The sequence below is a fragment of the Coregonus clupeaformis genome, chromosome 29, assembly GCF_020615455.1.
Source record: "Coregonus clupeaformis isolate EN_2021a chromosome 29, ASM2061545v1, whole genome shotgun sequence".
Lineage (NCBI taxonomy): Eukaryota > Metazoa > Chordata > Actinopteri > Salmoniformes > Salmonidae > Coregonus > Coregonus clupeaformis.
The window spans coordinates 16,685,691-16,703,753 of NC_059220.1; the positions used below are offsets into that span (position 1 = coordinate 16,685,691).

At 46.6% G+C, this 18,063-nt stretch overlaps 1 protein-coding gene across 4 annotated transcripts in view; it reads left to right on the forward strand.

Annotated features, from left to right (window-relative positions):
* LOC121544764 (homeobox protein Meis2) overlaps window positions 1–18,063 on the forward strand; it is a 103,633-nt gene that overhangs the window by 47,393 nt on the left and 38,177 nt on the right. The window lies entirely within an intron of this gene.

Here is an 18,063-nt window from a genome sequence, read left to right on the forward strand (position 1 = left end):
TCATTTCATTTACACAACATGCCTACCACTTTGAAGATGCAAAATATTTTTTATTGTGAAACAGACAAGAAATAAGACAAAAAAAACTGAAAACTTGAGCGTGCATAACTATTCACCCCCCCAAAGTCAATACTTTGTAGAGCCACATTTTGCTGCAATTACAGCTGCAAGTCTCTTGGGGTATGTCTCTATAAGCTTGGCACATTAGCCACTGGGATTTTTGCCCATTCTTCAAGGGAAAACTGCTCCAGCTCCTTCAAGTTGGATGGGTTCCGCTGGTGTACAGCAATATTTAAGTCATACCACAGATTCTCAATTGGTTTGAGGTCTGCGCTTTGACTAGGCCATTCCAAAACATTTAAATGTTTCCCCTTAAACCACTCAAGTGTTGCTTTAGCAGTATGCTTAGGGTCATTGTCCTGCTGGAAGGTGAACCTCCGTCCCAGTCTCAAATCTCTGGAAGACTGAAACAGGTTTCCCTCAAGAATTTCCCTGTATTTAGCGCCATCCATCATTCCTTCAATTCTGACCAGTTTCCCAGTCCCTGCCGATAAAAAACATCCCCACACCATGATGCTGCCACCACCATGCTTCACTGTGGGGATGGTGTTCTCGGGGTGATGAGAGGTGTTGGGTTTGCGCCAGACATAGCGTTTTCCTTGATTGCCAAAAAGCTCAATTTTAGTCTCATCTGACCAGAGTACCTTCTTCCATATGTTTGGGGAGTCTCCCCTTATGGCTTTTCTTTAAGCAATGGCTATTTTCTGGCCACTCTTCCATAAAGCCCAGCTCTGTGGAGTGTATGGCTTAAAGTGGTCCTGTGGACAGATATTCCAATCTCCGCTGTGGAGCTTTGCAGCTCCTTCAGGGTTATCTTTGGTCTCTTTGTTGCCTCTCTGATTAATACCCTCCTTGCCTGGTCCATGAGTTTTGGTGGGCAGCCCTCGCTTGGCAGGTTTGTTGTGGTGCCATATTCTTTCAATTTTTTAAGAATGGATTTAATGGTGCTCCGTGGGATGTTCAAAGTTTCAGATATTTTTTTATAGCCCAACCCTGATCTGTACTTCTCCACAACTTTGTCCCTGACCTGTTTGGAGAGCTCCTTGGTCTTCATGGTGCCGCTTGCTTGGTGGTGCCCCTTGCTTAGTGGTGTTGCAGACTCTTGGGCCTTTCAGAACAGGTGTAAATATACTGAGATCATGTGGTTTTTTCATTTCACTTCACCAATTTGGACTATTTTGTGTATGTCCATCACATGAAATCCAATTAAAAATCCATTTAAATTACAGGTTGTAATGCAACAAAATAGGAAAAACACCAAGGGGGATGAATACTTTTGCAAGGCACTGTAGCTCCATTCCAGACATTATTACTAGCTGTCCTCCCCTCAGCAGCCTCCACTGTATCTTAGATATGACAGGGATCTTTCACTGCCAAATAATGATTGGGTCATTGAGAAGATATGATTTATATCATGTAGATGTTTATCTCCTACAATCATGGGTGAATGAAGACATCTGTAAATCAGGGTAGGAATGCCAAGAGTGTCATGTCATTGTGACATGGTGACTGCCAATGAAGATCATTGTGAATATAGGGATCCAGGGCAAATTGGTTACACAAACATGGCTTTCAATGGTAACATAGGCAACAACAGCAACGGTAGAGAGATGTCACCTATAGTATCAACCCTGTTAATATAGAGCTTAACAAGAGTGATGACTTGATGAGTAGATGAGTAGGGCATCACAAACATCATTAGCAGACGAACAAAGAACACACAGGGCCAGCGGTCACTCTCTCCTCTCCCCCTCAACCTAGCATTAGTCTCCATGGAGACCTGGTGCCATCTCCAGGTCGTGCCCCAATGGGGAATGGCTCTGTAAACCGTCCCTTTAGAGAGAGAGAGACATAAAAGAGCCTGGCTAGCTAGGTCATCCTGGAGACATGGGCTTGGCAGTGTTGGCAAAGCTTGATAACGGATGTTTTTCCCAATCGATAAACAAGTGCACTAGTCTGCCCACTAAAAAGAGAGGGCGGCCAGTTGTGTTTGAATAGATTAAACAGCCAGACTGTCTCTCTTCAGTGTTCCCTGTCTGTCTGTCTGTCTGTCTGTCTGTCTGCCTGTCTGTCTGTTTGATAGGGCCACCGCTAGTGCCATTTCACAGGTACACCCCACATCCGCAAACAGTTTGAAATACACAACAGCTCTCATTTTACAGAACTGTTTTTAAAGCTGTCTATTCCATTTTTTTTGTTTACCTATACAATTCATTTTCCACTTAAATTGAATATGATTTTTTATGTTTATATGGGATAAAGAGTATGTTTCGTACTACTCTGGGTATTCACTGGACGGTAGTGGTTGCCTTTTCTCTTCTCAGCGAGGTTGTTTTGTGTCTTTTGAGGTTCAGGAGGAGGTGAAGGGGGGTTGATAGGGGTTCCTAAGGGGTTCCTAAGGGGTCACGGAGGTTCAGGACTGAAGGAGGCCCACACACTAATCTGTCATGTGCTCGTTTGCCTCGGAGCCCAGAAGTCAGCTCTCCAGTCACCCGTTGCAACCCAGGTGACAGTTTGGTTCACCACCGCTGCAACCCTCCCCTTGTGTGTATGCGTGTGCTTTCACATACCACATGCCCCCAGGCTTATATGCAATAAGAAAGAGAGCGTCACCATATATGGAGTCTCTATCTCTGCCTGAAGTTTACAAAACAAAAGTGAAGCGACAGAGAGGAGAGAATGGCAGTGTTTTGGAAATCATTGAAGTAAAGGATAATGAGTGAAATTAAGTTTCAGGTCTGCTGAGGTGGGAACTTTTGTTCCATAGTGTGTTCCTCTAACTAACACTGCTCAGCTCAGCCACCCTGGAACGAGGACACAAGCCACCTCAGTTCAGTCTACCATCTGTTCCTCACTAGCCGTGTTCTCACATGGCCCTGTGAAGATGGGAAGCAACCGCACGGCCAGTCAGTCCCAATCGATAAAGACACAGAACTAAACCTTCCACCAGAAGACAAACCCATGACAACCAAAAACTAGACCCCAATAAGTGTTTTCATTTAAAGTATAGGAAATGCTTGTTGACTTGCAGAATATAGTTGTCTAGGATTTACAAGAACAAGAGAGATTTCTTTTCACAGGAGAGAGAGAAAAAAACTCCCCGAAAGTTTAGAAGGCGGTATCTAGTGACTCCCCTTTTCAGTTGGGCTGTATAATTACATGACAAGCCACATCAACCTTTGGTTGTTTTATGTCGGAGTCTTTTTACAGTAATTCCCAGTGGTGTTTGTGTGTCGTAATTGACAGAGCCTTGTTTACAATACACACAGCCCTGTAGTGGCTAGCTGGCTGCTCCACAGGTTTAGTGGAGCATTAGGGGGTAATAGCCGTGAATTGTTTCACGCCCCGACATCAGACCTTTTCACTTGGCCACCTTAATCCAGATCTGTCATAGTATCACTTCACAGATCGACAATCAAGGGCCGCTGTGCTGCGCTGTGCTGTGTGTGTGTGTGTCGGTGTCTCATATAGTTCCTCATTTGCTTTATAGATAAACAGTGTTGTGTACTGTTTATTTGAGTTTACTCTACCTGGTATTAACAGGCAGTTGTGAGGACAGCCTCTCACAATTTCTCCCTCTCCTCCGTCCCTCCCTCCCTCCCTGTTGTTAATGCTCAGGCCTGCTATTCACGTCTTAATGCTCCTTTTTTAATGAAGTAGCAGAAATTAGTCCTTTCGCTAAGGAGATGTTTACAACACATTGTTCACGCTGTTTGGAGGTGATTAAGCCATCTGAAACTCTGCAGCGCCTGCCAACATAAAAAATAACAACCCTCAACATGTTCTCCCAAAAAGAGAGAGAAAAAACCACCCCAAAACAACAACAAAAGGAAAACAAATGAAAACTGCAAGAGGCCCATGCATGTATGTTACCTTTGATGTTTGCAGCCACCAGACTTAAAGAAAATCATATTTGAGAAAGTTTGAATTGTTGCGTAAATGCCGCAATTTGTAACATAAAGCTAAAGTTAGTTCAGTGCATCTTTAATAAAGATGCAGCTCTTAAAGAGAAGCCATTGGATATCTGAAGTTCATTCAGATGGGTGTTTATAGTGCCAAGGACCTCTCTGTGCATGACCAGGGGCCCATAGTCAGCCCCTGTTGGCCCCCTGTTGAGGTGACTGCACATGCCCTGACCTGAGCAGAAGACAAACAGAGGAGAGGATTTATAAACTACTGCTCCATAGCTGGAGACTCCTCTCCTCTAAGACCTCACGCTTCAGCGAAAACAGGCCTCAGTTACCCCCTCAACCCTCCAGCCTCCCTCCCTCCCACTGGCCTAACCCACTGCTGCAGTCATAACATTGATCCATTGGCTAAGGTCAGGCCTAGCTGACACTTTGGGAAACAAAAGTGTATGATGTAATGGACCGGGGAGGAGGAGGGAGGGCAGTCTGTGATACAGTATACACATGGTGCCCCATGGTGGGAAAGCTCAAAACCAGGACAGGCACAGTTACAGTGGCTTGCGAAAGTATTCACCCCCTTGGCATTTTGTTGCCTTACAACCTGGAATTAAAATGGATTTTTTGGGGGTTTGTATCATTTGATTTACATAACATGCCTACCACTTTGAAGTTGCAAAGTATTTTTTATTGTGAAACAAACAAGAAATAAGACAAACACCCCCCCCAAAGTCAATATTTTGTAGAGCCACCTTTTGCAGCAATTACAGCTGCAAGTATCTTGGGGTATGTCTCTATAAGCTTGGCACATCTAGCCACTGGGATTTTTGCCCATTCTTCAAGGCAAAACTGCTCCAGCTCCTTCAAGTTGGATGGGTTCCGCTGGTGTACAGCAATCTTTAAATCATACCACAGATTCTCAATTGGACTAAGGTCTGGGCTTTGACATTCCAAGACATTTAAATGTTTCCCCTTAAACCACTCGGGGATGGTGTTCTCGGGGTGATGAGAGGTGTTGGGCTTGCGCCAGACATAGCGTTTTCCTTGGTGGCCAAAAAGCTCAATTTTAGTCTCATCTAACCAGAGTACCTTCTTCCATATGTTTGGGGATTCTTCCCCCATGGCTTTTGGCAAACACCAAACGTGTTTGCTTCTTTTTTTCTTTAAGCAATGGCTTTTTTCTGGCCACTCTTCTGTAAAGCCCAGCTCTGTGGAGTGTACGGCTTAAAGTGGTCCTGTGGACAGATACTCCAATCTCCGCTGTGGAGCTTTGCAGCTCCTTCAGGGTTATCTTTGGTCTCTTTGTTGCCTCTCTGATTAATACCCTCCTTGCCTGGTCCATGAGTTTTGGTGGGCTGCCCTGTCTTGGCAGGTTTGTTGTGATGCCATATTATTTCCATTTTTTAATAATGGATTTAATGGTGCTCCGTGGGATGTTCAAAGTTTCAGATATTTTTTTATAACCCAACCCTGATCTGTACTTCTCCACAACTTTGTCCCTGACCTGTTTGGAGAGCTCCTTGGTCTTCATGGTGCCACTTGCTTGGTGGTGCCCCTTGCTTAGTGGTGTTGCAGACTCTGGGGCCTTTCAGAACAGGTGTATATATACTGAGATCATGTGACAGATCATGTGACACTTAGATTGCACACAGGTGGACTTTATTGAACTAATTATGTGACTTCTGAAGGTAATTGGTTGCACCTGATCTTATTTAGGGGCTTAGTAATTTTTTTCATTTCACTTCACCAATTTTGACTATTTTGTGTATGTCCATTACATGAAATCCAAATAAAAATCCATTTAAATTACAGGTTGTAATGCAACATAATAGGAAAAATGCCAAGGGGGATGAATACTTTTGCAAGGCACTGTACAGATGGAGAGGCCCAGATTATATGATGTTTTCCTTGTTTTATGTACTCCAATGCAGATTGTGTTAGATGAATGCGTTTGAGGCTTTTAAATCTTCTCAGAGAGTAATTTTCCCAGACCTCTCCTTCTCCCAACCTCACCCTGTCTTCCCTCTCCCCTATCACCCCCTCCTCTGTTCCACGCCTCATGCCCAAGCCAGAGGGGGTTTGTGGGAAAATGAGAAAATGGGAAAAGCCCCCTGCAGGCTATCAGTCAGTTGAATCAGGGGTCTGTGGTGTGTTGGGTTAGTGGTGACCGGCTAAATGAGATACTGTAGTTTAGCTGCCTCTGAGCTGCAGGCCCAGCCCAGAACCCTTACCCCTTTGATATTCATCTAACACCAGGAGAAGGGGAATGCAGGGAGAAAGGAGCAGCACAAGCATGGAAGTAGTAAACCAGGCTAAAGGGTGAGGAGGGGTAAGGAGGGAGGAGGTTGAGGGAGGAGGAGGGGGAGGATGGGGAAGGTTGAGAGGGGGGAGGTTGAGCAGGGAGGTTGAGGGATGGGGGAATCGGGCACAAATCAAAAACAGACCCGGTGCTGTTCCTCTGTTTGGTTTGTCATGGGACCAAATCCCACTCCTGACATTTTGTTGTGTGATTTTCCTCTCCTCTACCTTCTCCCTCCCTCCACTCCTCTGTTGCTTTTCTATTGCTCTGTGCTTATTCCAGACAGGGAATTCCTTCACAGGGGGTTCCTTATAACTAGGAGCCTCTTGTTCTCACCTCAACTCCCTCGCGCTCTTCCCCTCTTCATCTTTTCCATTCAATAATACAACTGGCTCACTTTTGACACCAGGGCGTACAGTTTCATATCTGTCAATGTACAGTCTATGTGAAGGAGGGAAACTGAGGGAGTGGGTCAATTTGTTGTGGTTTTCTCCCCCTGACACTTTTTTGACTGAATTGTATAGCCTATCCCCATGTGTCACCCCTTTACGCACAATGCATTGGTCCATCCATAGCACCATAAGGCCATGTGAATCTGAACGTGTGTGTAGGTGTAGGCATGTATCTGTTATCCATTGAGCAGGCCTAGTTCAGAGGCTGGCTTGTTGGCGGCCAAATCTACTAAGATCAGAGGCTACACAGATGAGCGCATACGATACGAAGCCCCTCCGCCCGCCGTATCAAAAAGTAGCCCAGCTGCCCAAGAAAAAAGGGGAAGGGGATAGAGGAAAGAAGGAAGGGAAGAAAAATAAATCAAAGAAAAATAAAAAAATAAATCCAAATCTAAGTAGAGCAAGCCTTGGCTCCAGATGTGAATCTGTGTGAATATTGATCGTAGGGAAGAGAGAGCTAGTCCCCTCTATCCCCAGGGCTGGAGCGACTCACACACAAAAAGCCTCTCGCTAAAGCTCATAAACCGAGCTTGTACAATTATTTAGATAAAGAGAGCCTGGCGTGACACCGTATGCCTCGCAACCCTGCACCACCTCCTCTCTCCCTGTTTCTCCTCCTCTACCTCCTCTACCTCCTCCACCACCTCCTCCTCCTTTACCTCCTCTTCTTCATCCAGCGTGAAGAAGTAAAAAGGGGGAAACCTGTAATTATCCACACTTTTCTGAATCCCTCCTTAATGTTCATTATTGAAACCAGCGGCAATTACAAGTTCAAAGAGGTTTAGAGGACCAGCAACCCGCATAATCAGGAGAAAATTTAGCGCTGCTCATTCGTCACAGCAGAGCACACACACTCAAACACACACACACACACACTAACAGGGGTGAATCATAGACACAGTGACAGTCGTCAATTTCCACACAGGCAGAATCTCGGCCACCCCAGGGCGCTACCGCAGCTCAGGACCCAGAATCCTCTTATACATTGCTTTTGTGTTTCCCCGCTGTGACAAAAAACCCCACAACAACATCTTAACCCAGACTGATACTACACTATACCTCCTATCTTTCCCTTGTTTAGTGTGTCCTGTTCTGTTTGTATTTCCAGCCCTCCTACCTCTATCTCTATTCTCCCGTCTCCTCCTTCCTTCCCCTCCGTCATCCTGTCTTCCTGTCTATCCTTCCTCTCTATCTCTCCCCACCTCTCCTCGGCCGGCTGGTTCCTGCCTGCAGCACGTGGGAGTGTGTGTTTCAGACCCGTCTCCGGAGTTGCATCTCTGTTACCTTTGGGGCTGGGTCACAATGGCTAATCCTGTCTTCAGGTGCCTGTTCAGCACACTGAGAGGAGAGACAGGAGAACCGGAGGTGAGCTCCTGTTACAGGACTCCCTGACCAGGGGTCACCACAGGCACACACACAGTGGTAGCCACAACATACACACAAACGCGTGTATGCGCACACACAAGCACGCACACACAAGCACATACATACACACACATCAAGCCCCCACTCATCAGCCCCAGGTGGCTCAGCCCCTCCCTCCCTCCCTCTTTCTTTATCTCTCCACTCTACTCTTTTTCTCTCTCTCACTCTCTTCTTTCTTTCCCAGATCAGTCAAACTCTTGTTCGCATTAGGGGATCCCTGATATGATCACCGTGGGGAGCTGCTCTGGTGACCATGTCCTCTCTCCTACCTTGCACCCTCTTTGTTAAAGCCGCTCTCTCAGGGACACAGGCTGGGGTCTCCACTGTATTGAATGTATAGAGCCCTGTCATCTGGGCCTGTGCCTCAGCCTGTGATTCAGCCACTGTTAGAATAGTTATTTTTCATTGAGGAAAAGACAATAATCTCTACACCCAGAGGCTGCCTTGTTTCATTAAGTAGCCCATCCAGCCAGACAGATGTACTCGCCTCACAGCCCTGTTTGCCTATGCAAGAGCGTGTATTAACCCACAATCCTTTGGGGGAGATGATTAGGCTAGTGGTCCTTCTTCCATTGATTATCTCCACGCCATTTTCCCTCCCTCCCCCCTCTCTCTCGTCCTGCTCAAATATTAAAAAGTAACAAAGCCTATGGAAAAGCGGTGGAAGGCAAGCGCTCTCTTTTCACGGATCATTTGAAGTTATTTGGATTCAAACCGAGTGGGATCTCTTAAAGGCACAGTCTGAGTGGAATTAAGTAAATAAAAGTGGCGTGTGCCGTGGAGAAAGAAGAAAAGAACGGCGGCTGTGAAAAGATGTGTGTTTAAGCAAAGACAACCGTATCGACATGGAAGGAGGCTGATGTTAGCAGATGTTAGCAATTGCAGCTCCGGCTGAGGCATTCCTAGTGTTAGAAGCAGGCTCCTAATTGCCATAATGGACGTGGTAACCACTGACAGTAATGGAGTCGTGGGGGAGCCATCCTCAGCACCTGGAATTAGGGGCCAGGGCCATCATCATCACCGGCCTGGTCCGCTTCAAGATGTCCACTGTTGGTTTTAACAACAAAAAGGCCGGGTGGCTGAGGCCTTCTCCCACCGACCATCATCCCAAAGCCTATCAACCTTCCACGATCCACTCTCCTCCATCCACCTCTGTCATCCCTTGTGGATGATCTGTGTTATGGATGGTCTCCGACCCCACCTTAGCCACACCCATTCCACTGTGGGTCCTGGTATTGACTGGAGCCATTGTCCTCCACCAGTGTTTGAACTGGGGGCCTTGGGGGGGCCTTAGGGGGGCTTTTGGTGGGGGTCCAGCTGGACCTGAGCAGGCAGAGAGTTGGAAATAGGCCTGTGTGTCTGTGTCTGTGATGGGCTGGCTGGGTCACCTTTGTAGTGGTTCAGCCTGCCTGGTGAAAGGCAGCAGGGCGGCGGGCAGGGCGCTGTGGGGGGAAATGACTTCCTGAGACATTACCATCAATCACGAGACAGGTCAGCTAGCCATGCCCCTGATCCTGCCATCAGGAGGGGCTGGGAGGAAAGGAGTGGGGGATGAGGATGGGTGGAATAGACAAGAGAAAGGTCGAAATGGAACACTAGCTAGGTGGAGAGAGTGAGGTTCCTTAATTGGAGGTTCAGGTTTGGGGTGGTGGTCAGGTAGCACCACCACCTCTCTCTCTCTCTCTCTCTCTCTCTCTCTCTCTCTCTCTCTCTCTCTCTCAACATTGACTCATTATTCCACAGTACAGGCAGAGGATTGGTGGAAAGAGTAGAGGTCAGGAGAGAGCAAGAGGATGGAGGGTAAGAAAAAACAACAGCAGCTGTCTTACACCTCCAGTCGGCCTCTCTCTCTTCCTTTCTCTCTCTTTGAGCGAGGGATGTGAAAGAGAGAGCGAGGGAGGGGCTTGGGTTACCTCAGCGAGCGGTTGTGTTACAGTCCTGAGAAGGGAAGGGGTGAGGAAGGGGGGAGAGGAGTGGGGGGTGGGGGGAGAAAGGGAGAGGGGGTGGGTCAACAAGTTGTTGAAAAGAACACAGACGCTTGTCAACAGCCTCTGAGCCAGGGAGCTCTAGCCCCAGAGGTTAATGACCCTCCCCTGCACTTTGGGGTCCGTGTGTGTGTGTGTGTGTGTGTGTGTGTGTGTGTGAGAGAGAGAGAGAGAGAGAGAGAGAGAGAGAGAGAGAGAGAGAGAGAGAGAGAGAGAGAGAGAGAGAGAGACCGCCAAATCTCCCAGCAGTCCCACAGAATAGGGTGCGTGTCACTGCTTGTCTGTGGCAGAGGTCAGCTAAATGCCTCCAAATCCCCTTCTTTACCCCCTCCTTCAATCACTGTACTAGATTGACTGGACAGTCATACACTGAGTGTGTGTGGATTAGCATAGGCTTCTCAATGGTAGAGAGAGAGAGAAAAGAGAGAGAGGAGAGAAGCGAGCGGCAGCAGTCAGGCAAAATGGACCATTAGATTTAAGGAGTAAAAGTTCATCAGCTTTATTAATGGAAAGGTATTTAAATGAAGTATGAAATATCCGACTTTTATAGAGTGCTGAGAGGAAAGTGGAGTATCTTATCATCTAATGTTTTAGTGAGCTCCGCCGGCCGCTAGAATGAGTGGGCTGAGGAGAGGAGAAGAGGACAAGAGGAGGGGAGAGGAATGGTCAGAACAGAAATACGTGGTGAGGACTCCTAAGTCCTGTGCCTGGACGCCTGCATGATTGTCACTAACATGCGTAGCTGAACAGGTTTGCCCTGGGACATGGACGTTTGTGGCTTCCAGGCTTTTTCTTATTTGCGTTTCATTAGTTATCAAAACCACCGGCATGCATAAAAGAAAAAGGTCAAGCTACGATCGCTTTGGATTGGGATCCCCCTGCCCCTCACACACATGCACGGACACACTCCATACACGGGCATATGCACACACTCATACACTTACTCCCATACCCTCACATACACACTCCATACACATACACTCCATACCCTCACACACATTCCCTACCCACACGCACACACACACTCCCCACCCTGGTCTAATAAGCGGTAAGCGGAGGTAGCTGATGGTCATGTTCCAATGGGGTTGCTGTGTGGCTGCCAGCTTCCTGCCTGCTTTGTCAGTGGATAAAGCCTGTAACAAATGAGGGGCCTGTAGCCAGCTTCGGCCAGCTAGGTCAAAGGTCAGTACGGCCCCAGGGCAAGATCAGAACAGAAAGCACTACAGGGAGAGAGACAGAGAAAGAGAGAGAGGGAGAGGGGGGTGGAGGGAGGGAGGATGAATACAGCCACAATTAGCTATCCTAGACCTCTAAAAGCTATCACTCCTCTCTTCTCCATTCCTCTCTTCTCCATTCCTCTCTTCTCCATTCCTCTCTTCTCCACTCCTCTCTTCTCCATTCCTCTCTTCTCTCCTCAGCTCATCATACAGGCATTTTAACTTCTCTGTCATCTCGTAGAACATTAAGTAAGTGAAAGATCCTTGTGCATGTCTCAGTGAACAGCCACATAGTTATTCACACAAACACACACACACACACACACACACACACACACACACACACACACACACACACACACACACACACACTGATGACTGACAGAGATATCTTCATTGAGACATGCAACCGTCCTATATGAAAGGATGTGCGTTTGTGAAAGGCAGAAATGGTATCCTGCAACAGAAACAACAGGTATGATGGGGTGGTGACTGATCGCGGCTTGGCTGTCTTTGTTCCACCTGAGTCGCTCAAAGTGCCTGTGATTTGACATGAATAAACTTGTGGTTTACTCTCAGCACGTCACCCCCGCTTCCTCGACATGGGCCCAAGCCTGAGTGTCTGTCTTTCACAATGTTAAGAGCTTCCTTCAGTAACAGAACGGAGACCCTGTTACTCCTTACCCCAGCAGTGTTCAGTCCATTCAGATAAACAAGGATTTGACATGGTTGACATGAACACATTTAGAGTCATTAACAAACAGGAAATGTCCCCTGCAGCTGTTTCTGAACACAGCTCATCACCCCCCTCATACCCTGTAATGGACAAATGTTTTCCTGCTTTGATTTTTGACCCAAAACCAACTAAATTGACATTACAAATGTGCAATAACATCTCCAAATAGGCTTGACATTACATACCTGCCCTGTGGGGTTTTGTTAGCCTACACTAAGTGTTTACTCTGCTGTTGCCGGGGCGTGGGGCAGACTATTACAACAGAACTTAGTGGCCTTTTCTGAGGCCAACGTGGAGTGTCTTTCTGAGAAAAAGAATGGAGACGTCCTTGTTGTGTATCTGAATACTTACGGTCATTAACTTAATACTCAAGTGGAGGGAGAGTCCATCAAGTGCCACTTTCAGGACCTCGTCTAGCATAGGGGAACAAACTGCTCCTTCTCTCCCCCCACAAATTAACCTGTGCCACTGCTCCTTGATCAAATCCCACTTTATTCCTTCTTGGGGAAGTTAAACAATGTTTAGAGGACACAATAGAGAAGGGGGAAACTTAGGGGAACTCTTCATGTTGATACTAAGACTCATTCACAACAGACTGGAGAGGCTAGGAGGTGAAGTACGGCGGCGCTGTTTCCCAGTCGTCTGACCCTGTTGCTCTCGAAATAACCCAGAAGCCCCTTGGAGGGGCACTGAGATTCCTGGGACACTCAGCGTGTAATAACCTTGTCCTGTTTCACGCAGACTAAATATATGAAAGTATGGAACATGGAAGTTCAGGCCCTGGGGAGAGGGACGGTAGGGGAGTTAGATAATGTAGCAGGGTTGTTCAGAGGTAGTCAGATGCCTAATGGTGTACAATATGGGACATGTGAGGTCTAGGGTTGGTTTGGGACTTATGAGTCCCAGCTTTACTGATACTGTGAGACTTTTCAGTCTCCCAGAGAAGAATACAAGTTAGATGAGTTGTGTGCCTTTGTAGCAGTACATGAAGAGTGAAGCCTGTCTCCTACAACATGAAGGACTAAGTATTTCTATAGGGCCATTTTTTCCTTTCCTTTATCCTTGCCTGGGGCTAGCACAGATTCTCTTTCACCTCACCGTTTGTGTACAATAGCCAGGTGGATCTGACCACCATTAAGTTAACATGAGTACTTTCAGGCTCCTCCTATGTCTTTAGACCTTGGAAGCTGCAGCCTTAGGTCAGTTTGTTAGCCTGCTAGCCTGTAAGCCTGCTCACAGATTCCCTGCTTTACAATGTGTGCTCAGGTCATTAAAGTGGTGTTGGTGTTTATCCCGCTAGCAGTGGACTGCTAGCAAAGGCTCCCAATGACTTTATGACAGGCAATAGTGGCAAGTGGTGTGGATATGGGGGTTCCTGAACGATAGGCCAGGGGGATGGGCCCTTTCCCTTTTCATTGGCCCTGGGTGACTGTACCAGCACCCTAATGACTAGCTTATAGACCCTAAAATTAACTTACAAAGAGTATACATGAATGACCTCACACCCACCGCTGCAAGCTGTGCAGAACCAAAGATGGCCGCCCTTTCTGTACTGATACACTGGTACAGTCTTTAAAAAATCCCTCTTGCAAATAACACTAGAACCGCTGGGCCTCGAGGGACCCCCCTTCAAGCTAACGAGCAGTCATTCTGACTGCAACATTCTAACAGTGTAATTAATACATTTCATATGCTATCGTAAACATAATCATTTGGTTGTGTTCATGAAGGTGTTAGGTAAATAGAATACTATTTATTTTCATTTCAAATAACAAAATAGCATTTTCATTAGTTTATGTTACTGTAGGCTATATGTAAAAACAAAAACAAAAACAAAAAAAACTTCAAGTGTTCAATCAATTTTATTCGTGGAGTGCCTTTGTTACAACTATGAAACAGAAAGCATTTGTGTTGGAACACGGAACAGCTTCTTTATATATATATATATATATATTTGCAAAATACCCCAACCACAAAGACGCACAGACAGCAAAACGTGCGGCCAAATGATAAAAACAGTAGCCTAAACATCATTATAAGCGCCAAGTGTGCTTGATAAATAGTGAAAATCAGCACAAAAGCAAAAATGACATTATAATTAATATAAGTGTAGATATGACAGCAGTCCATTTTATTTGAATATTGTCAGCTCGTGCTTACATAGTGTGCTTCACACAATGGCATCAGTTTGATTTAATTTAGCGGTTATCCCTTGTCCTAACAATCAACACAAATCTTTGCCACTTTCACTTGCTTGACACACTTCCACAAACACGTCGCTTGCAGGTGACACAGGTGTCTTGGGTTCTGTTCTTTGTGCATCTGGCCATGTCTCCTCTGGCTCGCGCAAAGGCTTGTGTGGAATCTTTGCTGCTGCCTTGGCCCTATGTCTCTCACGTAGCCCGTGTGCCAGACTCATGATGCTATTGGGTAAGTTTCATGCACTGCTTGAACAATACGTGTGTGTTGATAGCAGCCAAGTCAAGCATGTTGTAGAACACAGTAACAGGCCAGCGCCTAGTTCCTCCTTTCACCTAGTACAGCTGTGCCGTCTGATCCAAAACGTCCAAACCAACCTATGGAACAGAGTAGAGTAAAAAACATTAAGATTATTTTCCCATAGGAAAAACAACATGTTTGATACAGAAGAGCATAATGCATTGCATAAGTTTATCTATATATGCCAATGCTTATTATGTAATATTGATATACCTTTGGTTGTACTGCGTAATAGTATCCGGTTGATTGTGTCCCTGTCGATGGCAGCTGTCAGATGCATGGTGCTCATTAAATAAATGTTATTTTTTGCCTTGCTTTGTCTTATCATTCTTCAGCGCCATTGTGGAGTACAAAGGCTGTGAAGGTGCCTTGTTTTGCGCAGAGGGCGGGAGCTGCCGTCTCGCTTTGTTAATGATGCCGACTTGTTTTATTTGCAAGCAACTTGTTCACCAATGTCAGTGAAGTGAAGAAATTGTCCATGGTGACATTTCTCCCCGTGCCAATGTAAGGTCCCACAAGCCTCATCACCACATTCTCCGACACTCGCTCACCTGCTGCCTGATGTGGATCTTTTCCCAGATATGGAAAGCCGCTCAGCATGTACTTGGTGTCGATGTCAGCGGCTAACCAAAAAGTAATTCCAAACTTGTCGGGTTTACTCGCAATATATTGCGCAAAGCGCAACGAGCAACAGTGATGTTCTCTGCTGGTTTGTAACATGCAATGCTGTTCTGTACAAACTTGTTCCAAATGTCGGATACCATGGCGAATTTGTCTGTTTCCAGTCGTTGCGTTCTCGTTTCTTTGTCATCAAAACGGAAGTAAGGCATGATCTCTCAGAAGAGGTCCCGTGACATGGTTTCTCCAAACAAAGGTATCCCATACATTTCTCACCAGAAGCATATACCATATACACGCTCTTTCCACCAAATGCTCCACGGACATACAGGATTGAAATGAACGCTTCCAGCTCATCAACAGACAGATCCCAGGCAGTGTCTCCTTGCTCCGTGTGCGCCTTAGCCACAGTACAGTCCCTGATGTGCTGTAGCATGTCCATGTCACATACATGTAAACAACGAAAGCTGGTGAGTGCGTTGCTGATGTTGTTTTTTGCTTGAGATGTAGGGCCTGCTTTCTCAGTGAAGACATTGTCACCAACTTGTTAGATCCAAACAGTGCCAAACCTTCCTCTCTCCTGTCTCACCGTTTCATTTGGTGGTGGCATGGGCACCTGCTCAGTGCGCAACGTTCTAGTTTTTTTGCGCTTAGGCCTCTGAGGTGTAGGTTCAGGCTGAGGCACAGAATCAGAAGAAGAATCATCAAAGATGTCATGATTCATTTCTTTCCCACCATCTGAGTTGTTTTCATTCAGATCTTGTAGCAATGCTAATGCAGCATGTGCATCCATTCGTCTTGGTCTTCTTGCCATTGTAAATTATGCACGCTCTCACTGTGTACTCCAAGTAGGCCGGAGTAGACTGAAAAGATTGCTTGGATTTGGTGGACTGATACAGGGTACATACCATTTTGAGATTATAATTAGAATATACCAATACAATAGAATGGCCCGCCCTGTTCTTCATTCACAATCGGTGATTACGTAATTATGCATCGTTCGCTTCCCCTCGCTCATCAACTCCCCCATTCTCCCCCATCATACTTTACTCCATTTATTTAATCTGTTGTTAAATGTGTGAAATTAGTTTCGGTATAGTTCAGGTTCAGTTTCAACTGGGCACTGCACCTTCCTATGTCGGGAGAATGAGTGGAGCAGGACCTACTGTCGGGAGAATGAGCGGAGCAGGTCCTACTGTCGGGAGAATGAGTGGAGCAGGTCCTACTGTCTGGAGAATGAGTGGAGCAGGTCCTACTGTCGGGAGAATGAGCGGAGCAGGTCCTACTGTCTGGAGAATGAGTGGAGCAGGTCCTACTGTCTGGAGAATGAGTGGAGCAGGTCCTACTGTCGGGAGAATGAGTGGAGCAGGTCCTAATGTCTGGAGAATGAGTGGAGCAGATCCTACTGTCGGGAGAATGAGCGGAGCAGGTCCTACTGTCGGGAGAATGAGTGGAGCAGGTCCTAATGTCTGGAGAATGAGTGGAGCAGGTCCTACTGTCTGGAGAATGAGTGGAGCAGGTCCTACTGTCGGGAGAATGAGTGGAGCAGGTCCTACTGTCTGGAGAATGAGTGGAGCAGGTCCTACTGTCAGGAGAATGAGTGGAGCAGGTCCTACTGACGGGAGAAGAGGGGCAATGGGGGGGAAACCATTCAAATAATGACCTCCTAAAACGGGTTATAACTCCAGTTCTGTTTGTGATATTAAGATTCTAACAACGACAGTGTGTTATATAGACTTATTTAGGAAAAGTCAAGGATGGAGGGGGGTATGACTTTAAAAATGGCAGAGTAATAAAATAAATATATTTATGATCAGTCAAAATGACTGCTTTAGCAGTTGTAGTGTTAAACACAATAGAAACCCATGACTTTTTCATGAAAATGGACAGTAAAGTTAATTTGACCATGTAAAGCCATTGATGAAGTTTTCACGGGGCAGTACAAAGTGTGCCTGAGTGTTGACATCAGGCGAGCTCTGAGCTCCGGTGCCCCACAGCAGCCAGTTACCAACAACAAAGCAGCAGAAAGAGCCTGGTCTGAAAAAGCAGGCCAAATTCCTGCCCTGTAAGACCCGGCTTAAAGTGTGAGTGGAACATTTCAAAGGAGAGGAGAAGAGAAGAGGAGGCCAGACTGGCTGGTGTTGAGGATAGCCGCCGGGGCCGTCGAGTATGGAGGGAGAGAAATAGAGAGAGACCAGGCCCCCTCTGGAAGGATGGGGAGATCGTATTCCTCCCCTTGAAAGCGATGATGTTGCCGTGTGGTGGAAAGAGAAGCCATACACTTGATCTGATGATTAAACAGGCCCATCTCTATGGCTGAAGGCCACATCTGAGACAAGAGTCCAGAAAACCACACACACACACAAGGCATTTGTCCCCACAGATACAAGGGTCTCCCCAAACACTCCATCCACCTGCTCCCCATATACATTTTAGTCATTTAGCAGACGCTCTTATCCATAGTGATACATTATTATTTTTTTACATTTTCATTCTGGCCCCCCGTGGGAATCAAACCCACAACCCTGGCGTTGCAAACGCCATGCTCTACCAACTGAGCTACATCCCTGCCGGCCATTCCCTCCCCTACCCTGGACCAATTGTACACCCCTCCATAGGTCTCCCGGTCGCGGCCAGCTACGACAGAGCCTGGATTCGAACCAGGATCTCTAGTGGCACAGCTAGCACTGCGATGCAGTGCCTTAGACCACTGCGCCACTCGGCTGTGGTAACACCACACTTTACCTTCCCCACTGTGGATCGTTCCTTAGATAGTTGAAAATAAGGATGTTATCACCAGGAGATATACAGTACAGTACATCGTAAACCTCTCTCTCCTCTGATTGGCTGCTGGGTGTAGGCCATTA